Source organism: Prenolepis imparis, unplaced genomic scaffold (genome assembly GCF_030444845.1).
Source record: "Prenolepis imparis isolate NDT839.2.m4 unplaced genomic scaffold, iyPreImpa1.0 SCAF_8, whole genome shotgun sequence".
NCBI lineage: Eukaryota > Metazoa > Arthropoda > Insecta > Hymenoptera > Formicidae > Prenolepis > Prenolepis imparis.
In genome coordinates this window covers 5181180-5195537 of record NW_028141166.1, presented here as the reverse complement: position 1 = coordinate 5195537, position 14358 = coordinate 5181180, and the positions used below count along the sequence as shown (strand labels likewise).

The window sequence follows — 14358 nt, the reverse complement described above, 5'->3', positions numbered from 1 at the left end:
TCAAGAATCAATTTGTCCGCAGATATATTTTTCATTTTTTATTCGTAATTTGGATCAGCTGATCTACATTGAAATTGAACAGAAATCTCTCAAAAATAATAGAGTGATCTGTAGATTCATTTGAAATCAGAATTCATGGGTAATTTACTATTTAATCGCTGAACTGCGGAGAAACTTATATAACTATATAATTTTATTAAAAATTCGATCAATCATTCGTTCTCATGTGTCAAGAATCAATTTGTCCGCAGATATATTTTTCATTTTTTATTCGTAATTTGGATCAGCTGATCTACATTGAAATTGAACAGAAATCTCTCAAAAATAATAGAGTGATTTGTAGATTTATTTGAAACCAGAATTCACGGGTAATTTACTATTTAATCGCTGAACTGCGGAGAAACTTATATAACTACATAATTTTACTAAAAATTCGATCGATTATTCGTTTTCACGTTTCAAGAATCAATTTGTCCGCAGATATATAAATTTTTTTTTATTCGTATTTTTGATCAACTGATTTACATTGAAATTGAACAGAAATCTCTCAAAAATAATAGAGTGATCTGCAGAGATTCATTTGAAATCAGAATTCATGGGTAATTTACTATTTAATCGCTGAACTGCGGAGAGAAACTTATATAACTACATAATTTTCTAAAAATTCGATCGATTATTCGTTCTCACGTATCAAGAATCAATTTGTCCGCAGATATATTTTTAATTTTTATATTTGTAAATTTTTGATCAGCTGATTTACATTGAAATTGAACAGAAATCTTTCAAAAATAAAGAGTGATTCACAATGTAAAAGGCAGTGACAATAGTAATTTCGCGGCCTACTGATGTAAATTTAAATTTAGGCCTACTTTTAAAAAGCGTTGTTTGCGTGAAAAAAACACGAGTGAAATTGTCCATTGTGAGTTTCACTTTGGCATGGATTTCCGGTAATGCACTCGCGTAACAGTGTTTTGCTGGAAATCGCATAGCAGCATAACGTTTCAATTAATCTCTTTGTGCGTTTTCCTCTCGCAAAGTTAGTAGAAAAACCGTAATTGGTCCGGTAAGACCTTTCGATAAATAATATATCTCCAACTGTGATTGCCGTGGTGAACAAATGTAGAAAGTGGCGAGGAGCTCGCTTGTAGAAAAACCGAACAGTAGCAAATGATTGCATTTCAAACGCGTCCGTGTAATTTGAGTGCGAAGTGAAACCAGACGGTTGCAATATTCAATTCGACGTTAACGCCTCGCCTATCTTCTCGAAAGCAAGGAAAAATCCTACGTAGAAATAAATACTAGAAACTCGTCGCAAATGTAAGCTTTCAGATCATATGTATGCATGCAAAATATATAAATTTATTTTCATCAACGAGATATCGCGATATAAGACTGAATCTTTGAAGAAACAACTTCATTCTTAGCCTTCATTATTAATATTGTTATAACATTTCAAAAATGTGTCAATAAATAGTAAAAATATTAATTCTTTTAACTAAAATCCAAAAGCTGAGTTTCTCAGTTTTAAAATATATATATTAAATCAATTTTAATTATATATTGTGTAATGTTTTAATTGTGTAAGCATGTAATTGTAATAGAAACATTAATTCTTTCCGAGATGCATCATATATGTATGCAAAATATATAAAATTCATTTTCATCAATGAGATGTAAAACTGAATATTCGAAAAAACAACTTTATTTTTAGACTTCATTATATCGCGTTATTAATTATTATAACATTATCAATTATCTTTTATTCTTCCAAGTATTTCAAAAATGTGTCAAGAAATAGTAAAAAATATTAATTTTACAATTATTAATTAAATTTTTTAATTAAAGTCAGAGTTTTTCTACTCACAATCATTTTTCGAATCAATATAAGATAAATTTTAATTATATATAATGTGTAATATTTCAATTGTATAAATATGTATTAATCGTAATAGGAAACATTAATTCTTTCCGGGATGCATCATCAACAGATCGATGTGTTACGTCACGTGCATTCGAGCGCCATGACAAGAAAAAATGTTTATATGTATACTTTCAATAGAGGAAAAGCGAGAAACGATTCGTTGTAAATCAAAAACAATCAAATACAAATTTCGTTACAATTTCTATGCACTGCATACTTACTTTTACCGAATTTACTCAGCTCAGCGTCCTGCGCACTCGCAATAATCCGCGCGTCGACACGCGGCAAAGATTCAAAATCGACAAATACACGACATCAAGTCTTCACTCTGCGTCTTAGATTATAGAGAGAGAGCAATTTTACGCGCGATAGTCACAACAGCACATCAACGACTTCACCACCGGTCATTCACAATCTCGACGTGTACGAGGGGCGACTTCCGGCGCGCATTTCGCGCGATGACATTCAGTTTCGCGCAAATCGCTTCGCACATCTCACACGAAACGCATCGTTATTCAGAGAGTCATCGAACGTTACGAGACGTCTTCTCCTTCCCTGGAGGAGAACTCGAACGGAGTTCCGAGTCGATTTGCTCGAAACAAACGCGCTGCACCGAAACCACGATGCGCGCTCCGCGAGCGTTCTGTCGCGACTGGCGAGAAGCGAGAAGACGCCAGGGAGTAAAGCCACTAGTAAGCCAGCCGCGCCGGATGAGGCGGGGGAAAGAGAACGACCTTCTTGTGTGTTTGTGTAAACCGCATGTATCTGTGTGTATTTATGTATATGTATGCGCCGAGAAACTGCGGGGGTGACGACGATACTCGCGTTGTTCTCGACGAAGAGGAAGGACGTATGTCCGCGGAACCAGCCGCTCCTGAGGAGACATGCTCTCAGTCAGCTGCGAGAGTCTTCCTTGTCGCGGTGAGAATGTAAAACTTCGGTCGTCTAGAATATGCAGGAAGATGAATTGGAATGGTAGATTGAATGTCTTTGTGCAGGATTTTTAATTGCAATTTTTATAACTAGAACAACACAACCACAATTCTAAATTTTATATAAAAAAGAATAATATTTTTATATAAAGTTTGTTCAAACCTGATTAATATTTTTTGACAAAAATCAGTTGATTAAAGCGTTAATTTGTTAATTAATTTTAAAATAAAAATATGTTATAAAAATTAAAATAATAAATGTTATAAATAATATGTTCTAATACTTTAAACTCGAATAATATTTTTGACAGAAATCAGCTGATAACTGTCAAAAAATATTAATCGAGTTTATAGTACTGTACCATTTTATTTAAAACATATTATTTTTATTTTTATAACATATTATTATTTTAAAAATTAATTGGCAAATTAATTCTTTAATCATCTAATTTCTGTCAAAAAATATTAATAAGGTATTAATTTAATTTTATGTATTATGTTTATTTTGGAATTCTATATAAATTGATATTAATATGATATTAAGAGAAAAGAATTTATATATAAATAATATAAAAATAAATGTAATATAAGTTAAATTACGCGATTGTACAGATAAAACGTTCGCCTAGAATGTGAAGAAGAAAAATGAGTCGGAATGGTAAATTAAATGTCTTTATGCAGGATTTTTTGTGATAATCTAAATATATAACAATATCATATTTTATAATCGAATTTAGGTGTTAACGCATATTTATGTTCAATTTGAAGTATTATTATATAAATTAATACTGAATAAAATATTTATAAATTAATTGTTTACAAGATTTTTATATGTGTAAATAATATAAAATAATAAATTAGATTACGCGATTGTATGTACATATATTTTTGATAATTCTTTTGTTATTATATTTTGAGATATTTTTATACATTATATCTATTGCATTTGTATATATATATATTTGCAAATTGAATGTCTTTGTGAAATATTTTTAATTGCAATTTTTATAATAATCTAAATAATAATCTAAATATAATCTAAATATAATTTAAATGATGATCTAAATGATCTAAATATAATAACAATATCATATAATGTTATAATCGAATTTAAGTGTTAATGCATTTATATATATATGTTCATTTTGGAATACTATAAATTGATACTGGTACGATACTGAAAAAAAAAATATTGGTTTCTTACAAGACTTTTATATATGTAAAATGTAAATAATATAAAATAATAAATCAGATTACGCGATTGTACAAATATTTTTGATAATTCTTTTATCATATATTTTAAGATACTTTTATATATTATATCTATTGCATTTACATATACATATTTGCAAATTACTATAAATTGCAAAATAATTCGCGGAGATAAATAAAGGAAGGAGAAAGCATAAATAATATAGAAATAGGAGAAAGTGTTTTCATGATCGAAAGCACGATCCGCTTTGTGTGTGATTTTTTATTTATGGTTCTTACTATAAAAATAAATTAAGATTCAGATGTTACGTGATGCACATGGCAAGTTCCGCATTGTATTGTTGAAAGACAGAGGCGAGCTACACATACACACACACACATATATATATATATATATCGCAGCCAAGTCTTGCAATCGTGGGGAAAGAATCCGACAGACCCCTCGTTACGGATAAGCACGTCCGGCAATTTTATTAGTTATTCCGTGCAGAAATACTCCACGAGGATTTGAAACTGAAGTATATAAGCGACATGTGTAAGAAGCTATTACCTGATGGCGGCAGCGCTAGTTCTCCTTAAGATATAATCATCATCGCAGGATCTGAGAATGTCGCGATTGCGATTTAACATCCGCAGCAGTCTTATAAGTCTTTCATCAGTCTGCAACCATTTTTTTCGCGAGAACTTTGCCAATCTTTTTTATCTAAAATCACGAAACGAGAAATTCCATGATAGTGAATGAAATATTATTTTCTCGCGCAATGTGGCACAAAATCGAACGTACAAAGATTAAATCGAGGATTCCGCGACAAGGCCATCTGGCTGATATTCAAGCGATCGGGCCATTCATGGAGTTAGAGACTGGCTTATCTCCCTTTGACTGGTGCTCGGCCAACAAATCTTCGTTTCTACCTCACGACGATATTTTACATACACGCCTGTACCTGCCACGTTCGAAAAGAAGAGGAAAAAAAAAATAAAACGCGATAGAGGCGCGTCCTACGTGATCGCCCCGACTCTGCATGGGCGTCGAGCTTATATGCCGAAGAAAGAGAGGTTTCTCGGCGCGGGAAAAGCGAGAAACGTACGTGGGAGTCGGCTCGATTCACTGAATGGTAATATGTATAAATGTGTATGTTCGCGCTTCCCCGATTCCTTTTAATAAACTCGTTACATCGCGCGCCCGCCAGGAAAAACAATGACTCGCGGACTGAGAAATTCGTCATTTCGCGGAAAGCACGTTCTATATTTATAGCGACCCAGTATTATATTCCGCAATCTAGATCGGAGCACTTGCATTTGCATTCGCGTCAGTCTAGATGCAATCGTGCTTATTCTCGTACCGGAAGAACAACGAGACTTCCGGTGTGTGTTACGTCCCACGATCGAATTTTCCAAGCAATGTAGCAACTGCGCGTTGCACTTTCCGATGATGGTCTCTCTTAAGGTGAGTTTTATGATGGAGCCATCTGACAATGAGAGAAGCACTTGCTGATCAGACCGCAGGTATTCAAGGAAGGTATAGGTTTCGAAAAAGGAAAGGAGCTCAAGATTAGACGCTTGGGTGGCATTCAAGATGGGGTGGTCGACCCATGTAATTCGAGGCCAAAAATAAGGGATGTCTTCGAAAATAATACTCCGATGGGTCATAATCCGGCTTGAAATTGGCCAAATCAAATTAAAATATATCTATTAAATTTTCGTGCAATGAATTTAATTTTCCTCAATTATAGGTTCGACAACGATTAATTACGGAAGTAGAGAGACTTGTGATTTTCTCTCGTCTCGACTCTGTCTCGTATATTTGCCGACTGTTTGTATAAACGGCGGCTTTCCCAAAGACTCGCGTCTTACACTCGATTCCTCGAATTTTTTTCCATCGATTCCGCCGGGGTCGAGAACCGACCGACAGTCGTAGAAAAACGTTGCTCGCGTCTAACGGCGGCGTGTTTGTGCGAATGACTTTGGTCTCGAGCCGACACGAGAGAGAGAGTTCCAAGGCTGCAGCCACGCGTGCTATCGCGATTCGCGTGCGTTTTGTCGCGGACACAAGGGACCTCACTGTGAAGGGTCTTTCCACCATCATCGGCTCTAGCTTCGCGCTTCCACGACGAGATCTCGAGAAGAAAATTCAATTAACCGCGCCAGACTAGATCGCTGCTCGTATGCAGCTGCAATCAGTAGATAAGTCTCGCGAGTGCACGGCCGAGACAATGCGAAACATATGTGTGCACATACATACGTACGTTGGGTCTCGTAAAGTCAGCACAGGCTTATCGCGCGAAAGGTATGTACCTTATATGAGCCTCTGTCGCGCCAAGTCGCTTTTGTGACGAATTATTTTCATACGTCGCGAACTGTCTTCTATTATATGATGGAATATATGACATTTGTATCACATTAATTAATGTAAAAATCTAATAATGATAGATAAATGAAAATCTAGATATCGACATCTCTCGAAACATATAAAATTATTTAAATATATTATTCGAATACCTATTTAAATATTTTAAAAACGATTAATCAATCTTGTGTTTGATAGGTTTTCAATTATATTTACTTCTAATGTTTCTATCTTTTCAAATTTATAGCTTCATCGATGATGTTTCCGCGTGAATTCAAGATTCAATTAAATGATTATCGTGTATGACGTTAAGATAGGATGGATTCCGAAAGTGTAATCACTGCGATGTATCAGTGTCAACTACAATCATATTTTGCATCATCTTCAACCTGTGTGACGCAACAAAGTTAAATAAATTATATAGCATTATCGCTAAGTGCCTAGCAGTTTACCAGTTTAGCCTATGGAACCTGCTTATAGATACTCACTGATAATGCTATGCAATTTGACTGTGTTGCATCACTTAGATTTGAAAGTAATCAAAAATATACGAGCAAAAAGTTTTTTTGACAACTAATCACATTCGTTCAATAATTATAATTTTTACAGCACCTGCTATCTTTAATAATTTACCATTGCATGTATATACAGTGTTTGCTGTTATCTAAATAAAATTATATAGATGATCATCTAGATTAAATTTTGGCATCATCTTATCTTTATATAGATAATGAAAATATGTATTATATTTATATTTGCATCTAAGATGAAAAAAAGTGTTATCTTTACTAAATTATCTAAACAAATATTCAGATAATTTGGTCATAGCACATAAAATACTTAAGTAGTAGAACTTAAACAATAAGCGATATAAATTAATTAATTAAAGTATATGAATATATTTTTATATCCCTTTTATAATTTACATTTTTTTTTATAACTGCGTTTACATAAGCGGTCTTAAAATTAATATTATCTAGATGAATCGCCATATAATTTTATCTTTTATTTAGATATATTTAAAACAAAATCATCTTATCTAAGATGAATTTACATATTTTCATCTCATTTTCATCTAGCTAATTTTAAAATCATCTAAGCACAACACTGCATGTATAATTATTGAACTAATTTTAATTTACGAGGAATTAAGTAAGACTGACGATAAAGAAATCCGCGTGTCCACTCGTACGCAAATTCCACGAAGTCAACTCATCACCGACGTGGAAAGGAGAGGAAGTGCGAGAGGGGTAATCGGAACCATGGTGGTCAGTTTAACCGTGTATATATATACCGAGCAGCGAGTATGACGGACTATAGTATGCACAGGATACTATGAGACTTTGGTCCAGTCCAGCGGATCCCATGGTGTAGCGTTACTTTCCCACAAGGGCAAGACTCTTCCTCTGCGTACGCGCGATTCTTTACAGACACGCATCTATCATGCACCTGCACACGCCGATTTGCGTGTATGCGTGCACGTGGCGAGGGGGACGACGAAAAGGGACAATGTATCTTTCTTACCTTGCGAGACGAACCTGCTGTCCCTTAGTCCGCCGAAACCGAAGATGGACGTAACCGAGTGTTACCGCTTGAAAAATAATTTCCACCTTCTGGGGCCAACAATTTCGGCGACGTAGGAAGCTGGGAACGAAACGTCTCACGAAGGAAACTGAAGACACAGGAAGAGGAAAGATGGAATTACTCAAAGTAACTGCAAATTTCGATGCGTGCAGCGGAATTTATATTGTTGTATTGACAAGTTTCATTATATATCTTTTTAAAATTTTTTTGTTCTTCTTTTCTTGCTTTGTACAAGTAATTATTTTGTTATGTTCCGATATAATAATACATCTTTTATAGATATTAAATTGTCTCTCTTATGGAGGTCTTCAAATCTAGTTTATGTCCACATAAATGTGTGTGGAAGGTTTTTGGATCGAATATTTTAATCAATTAATTTACCAATTATTTTAACCAATGTTATTGAAAAACAAATGTTTTCTAAACATTAATATAAAAAAATCATCAATTTTTATATTTAGATATAAAATATATCGAATATACTATCGAATATACTTGGTTAAAATATTCGATTCATGTCCAAAAATGGACATTCCATTTGTGTCTACGTGTGGACATAAAGTAGATTTAAAATTTACTTCTATAAGAGACGTCCAGTGCTATCTAGTGATAACACAAGAACTGGCAAACATCAAAAGCGTGGAACCTGAGAATCAAATACAACAGTCGCTTATATGAAACCTCATTCACACTGGATAGATATTTATCTTGTTTTGGCTAGGATACAAGGCCCTTTTTGTACGAAAAGTTTGCCCGTTATACCTTCTCATCCCTTTTAACAAACCGGCATATCAAATACAACATCATATTTTTACGATAATGTCATTATTAATAAATTATATGTGTTTCGTTTATTTTGAAATTTAAACTATTTTATTAAAGAGAGAAGTAATATAATGGAACGACAGATTTTATATTAACTTGACACATATATTTCGATTATGAATCTATTTCTATATTTTGTTCTAAGGAAAAGCGAAATAGAATCGTTCATTCGTGCGTGCAGGTGTGCGTTATTAGCTAAAATCGTTAATAATGATGCATTATATTATATTTTCCTGTTTTAGGGTAGAAAACTTTCGCATCTGATAAAAATAGCACAGTCATCTCACGATGTTCTCTATTAATCGTTGAGTTCCGGCAATTTTAAACAATAATCTCTCTCTTTTTCAGAAAAAAATAAAATATAAAGAATATAGTCCGCGCGGATATATAGGAAAAAGTAACGATCTTTTATATGTGTATTCTTTTGGAGATATTTTATGTCAAATCACCCCAGATGCTAGATTAGATATATTCAGGCAATCACAAAAACCACCTGCATTGATCGATTTTATTTTTCACAGATGAAAAATTATTTCTCATCATCATTGAATATTCCAATTAAAAGTATCAGCCAATTGGCAATTAATGTTAATAATTTTTATATAAGAACATTTTGCGATGTATATCGAGATTAGTATTGTATTATCATATAAACATAATTGAAAACTTATTCATAAATAATATTTTGTAATCATTTATCATTATTATATTTTTACTAAATATATAACAAAATTAAATTATATAAATGCATAATAATATTGTATAACGTAAAAAAAAAACAATTAAATATATTGTTATAATGCTTGACTTTCTATAGCCATGTCGAATCTACAATAATGCTACGTCTTACCTCTTAGTTATGTAATTGATTAATTATTTCCTATCTTGCGCTCTGACAGCGAATCGGTGATTTAGGAGTGGTTCGGCACATATAGGTCAGCTCTTATAATCTCCAGGATGATTGACTTACATTACACGCTTCGTGAACTTTTGGATTTCTTAAGACAGTTGACAGAGGGCAACGAGGGGCAACGAACGAACAGATGATGCAGTTGCCCTTAGCAGACCGGAAAAATCGTATCCTGAAAAAAATAACAGTGCATTACTAAAACTTCAATCATTACTTCCTATCTCTGAGACAAAATTTTATGTACCATTTCATACATCATCCTATTCTCTTAACTAATTTTAATATTATTATTACAACTGTATATTTTATTTTATCTTATTGCAACTTATATATAACTATAAATAAGGTATGACTGCATTTTTCATATTTATAAATCACAGAAATGCATAAAATAAAAAAGACTGTCTCGCATGGAAATGTTTGCGAATAAGTTATGACTAACAGTTTGACAGTACGAAGTCATACTGTAAACAGTTCAGAGCGAAATGTTCTTAGACAATGAATGCTGTGGAACATAAATCATCTATATGTAGAAGTCTATCATCGTCAAGAGCTGTATATCACAGCATTTTGCAATACATATATTTTATACTATAATATTCGTTCTACAATATATGTATTAAATAAATAATATTAAATAAAGAGATTAAAAAAATTAATTACTACTATATTATATTTCTTATATTACAACAAATAGAAGATTAATAAAATAAATAAATATATTACATATGTTATTATATAAGAACAGTTGAGAATTTTATTTTTAGGGATAGCTATCTCCTAAAAGCGCATATAAAAATTAATAAATTGCCTGAATAGGCTGTTTGTAATTAGAAGCCCCATGGCTGAAATATTTTCGGTCGATAATTATTAAGGAAATGACGTTAAATTAAATAGCTCCATCGCGTGCTGCCATAGGGATGAAGAATAAGAGCGTCTGCACGTGCGGCAAACACCACACCCTTCTAAAGCCGCGCCCTTATTCGAGGCGCGGCCGAGCATTGCACTTTCCACCCTTACGAAGGACGCGTGCAAACACGGACCATTAGTCTGGCTTTTCACGTGATAAAGTACTTGGATATAGTTATATACGAAAGGAGCCGCGATACGAAGGATGGAGCGATGGGTTTGATAGTCACGTTCGTGGAAAAAGTTGTAGCTTCGTAAAAGAGAGAAGAAATAATAGCGGAATCGCGTCACGGTATCACAGGGAGAACATGCAAAGTCATATAAGGCTTCTATCGTACTTTCTGTGGCATAATCGACCGTAAAGCATAATTACATATCACAATTACAGCGTACCCTATTTCTGTCCGTGTTGCATTTTACGGTAAGAACGGTGAATGGGATTGGAATTGAACTGGATTTTAGCGTAAAACTCGTTCATTTATACGCTCCCATTTAATTCAACCTAGAATCGTTCAATCTTATCGATCCATTGTTTATTAAGATAGCTATATTATATCTAAAAAGTTTGATTTATAGATAGTCTTTATTTCCTAGAACATTAAATGCAATATCAGAGATGTAAAGAAGAATAGAAAGAGCAAATTATCTAGAATAGAAATGCAATTAGCGCGAATAAACTTTTTAATCTTAATTGAACCAATCTTACAAAGTTACTTTCTATCTCATTAAGATCGGCTTCTCCTTGTCAAACACATTTTCACCTGTTTCCGGAAACGAGCCGCGGTGATTTCCGGGGGGCAACGCGGCCACAATTTCGCGGCAAACAATGACGGCCTGATCTGCTTCACGTGGTCTTGCCGTGCATTTCCGGCACGACGGCGCTTAATTCGCATCGACTTCCGCCGGAACCACATCTATCAAACCGTAACGAAATAAATGGAAATTCGCTATTTTCTCGAACGACTTCGATCTAGTTTCGCGGTGTGCAATTACGTAGCCTACATCCTCGCACTCCTACGCGTCTTTCATATATGATCAAATAATTCAATCATAATAGAAAAAATTATATATTTATATATTTATATTTGCATTTATTATATTTATATTTGTATTTATTATTTATATTTATATTTATTATATTTGTATTGATATTTATATTTTTTTATATTTTTATTATGTATAATAGTATATAATTTATTATATATTATATATATAATAGTATTTTTTTTTAGTACTCGATTAAATACAATTATATTTCTCTAATGAGAAAGTAATCTAGTACTCAAGAAAATATACTATTATATAAATATAAATATAAATATAAATATAAATATAAATATAAATATAAATATAAATATAAATATAAATATAAATATAAATATAAATATAAATATAAATATAAATATAAATATAAATATAAATATAAATATAAATATAAATATAAATATAAATATAAATATAAATATAAATATAAATATAAATATAAATATAAATATAAATATAAATATAAATATAAATATAAATATAAATATAAATATAAATATAAATATAAATATAAATATAAATATAAATATAAATATAAATATAAATATAAATATAAATATAAATATAAATATAAATATAAATATAAATATAAATATAAATATAAATATAAATATAAATATAAATAAGTAATATAAATAAACAAATATAAATATATAAATTTGTTCTATTATGATTAAATTAATTTAAAATAAAATTATATTTCCTTAAATGAAAAAGTAATTTAGTAGCAAAAAAAATATTCTATTATGTTAAAAATTCGTCATTTATACTTATTCAACATAATTTCCACTTGCAACCGGTGCGCAAAAGCGCAAATCTCAGAACCGCAACGAAAAGTTGCCGCAACTTCCTACTGTCGTTTCATGCCTTGGCAAGAATTGCGCTAGCGTCTGAGTTGCGTCTACGCACTTGCGTTACTGGATGATTGTATTCGCGTACCCACGCACGATTGTAATAGCCTGCGTCAAACGACACATGGCTGCAGGATAGGAAATATTGTGCAACATACGTACGAGGCGAGGCTCTCTCGCGTGTATGTATATCCCATCGAACGGGAGTATAATTTCCGCCGAAGGAGAAACAATTTTAGCAACGGATTTTTTTTTAGCTCGCCGAGACAATCGAAAAACATGCGATGTGCTGTATCGTTTCCAGAGATATAACGGTACGACACGACGAGAAGAAATATATGAAGCGGTAAAGGCAAATGAACAAACACGTCTTATCGATGGCATAATTTTTCCACATACCTCTCCGCTTTTCTTATCCTTCATCCTTTCAGATTTTATGAATCTCTCATGTAATTATTCTTGCTATTTATATTTCACGTCAAAAAAAATATTTATACACGTTGCAATAATTTTATTCTACGATCTGTCAAATAAAGTGAATCAATAATATTATCTTGATATGTATTAAAATAATTGCAATAAATATGCTAACAAACAGTTGTTGCAATGCACCATTCACTACTAATGATCCTGTTCTTAATATGAGATGTATACATACATTAATGACGCGAAAAAACGCATTGCAACAATGCACTTTTCGTTGCCAATCTATGATCTATGATTATTTCAGCCTAATTTAATCTAACGTTAACGGTGGGAAAATTTTCATCGCGATAATTACGAAGAGAAAGTCGAAAATGAAGAGCCAGGTATGCTAATTAAAACAACTTAATAACACTTGGCATTCGTAATCGCCTCATGCATCGCGTTTCTTTCATTTTGGACGGAGAGCATTATGTAAGAATTAATGATAGCTAGTTTCACACGTAATAAATATCGAAATAAGAGTATTCTCAGCTGCGATTTATCGCGCCGGACAATTACGCAGCTTGTAAAAACTAATGGAAAGCAAATATACCGTCGCAAAGCTGAATTTACGAGTTCATTTGTATGACGACATTTGAAGTCGCGTGTCTAGTTGCAGCTCTGTCACGTTCAGGGACAATTCGTCATTGATTGATAAACGTTCTAATCGTATCTCTATGGACAATGGACACGCACTGATGGACAATAAATCACGACAGTTCTCGGCTAATCTCTTGTTCAAATCACTGTTCCAAGATCTGTCTGTAAATCATTGTTTCGCGAGTGAAATTAAAGCCTTCGCGCGCTTGTCGGCGAAAGCAATGAAAAATTAAGCATTTGCTCTTCCTTTGAATAAACACTTTACTTGCACATTTAATATAAAATATAATATAAAAATGCGTAAACATAATATAAATAAATAAATATAGTATACATAAATATAATATAAAAAAATAAAAATAACAAAAAACATAACTAAAAAAAATTTTAATTTAAAAAATAAAAAAAAACAAAAAAAATTTTAATTATGCCCTACCCTGGAAAAAAATCATGCGGACGCTCGTAGCAATTATTGTGTACATAGATATATAGATGACAGAGTAAATAAGTAACGCATGTAAATGGAACATATTATATAATTGTGTAATAATTGGTAGAAATAAATTTACCAATTTATCAATTCTATATCAACCACATTAATGTAATTTGTACGTAAATCATAAAGATTTCATCTTGGATAATATATAATATATTTCTTTACGGATTTCTGAAGATATAGAACGCTGAGATTTCATTTTCTCACAGAACGCACTTACGTAATGTTGTGACAGATTAGATATGCTAGCGGAAAAACATCA

At 32.2% G+C, this 14358-nt stretch overlaps 1 protein-coding gene and 1 long non-coding RNA gene across 2 annotated transcripts in view; both read right to left on the bottom strand.

The window, feature by feature from the left end:
* The window catches only part of Rau (RA domain-containing protein rau), a 37535-nt gene extending 34947 nt beyond the window's left edge, over window positions 1-2588 (bottom strand). The window contains exon 1 of the mRNA XM_083044228.1: window positions 2143-2588. The gene's annotated coding sequence lies outside the window, so the exon portion shown is untranslated. The remainder of the gene's footprint in view (window positions 1-2142) is intronic.
* A 5361-nt stretch (window positions 2589-7949) lies between these two features.
* The window catches only part of LOC145939379 (uncharacterized), a 40434-nt gene continuing 34025 nt past the window's right edge, over window positions 7950-14358 (bottom strand). The window contains exons 3-4 of the long non-coding RNA XR_014425820.1: window positions 9672-9903; window positions 7950-8084 (exon numbers count right to left, since the gene is read on the bottom strand). This is a non-coding gene — a long non-coding RNA (uncharacterized LOC145939379). The remainder of the gene's footprint in view (window positions 8085-9671; window positions 9904-14358) is intronic.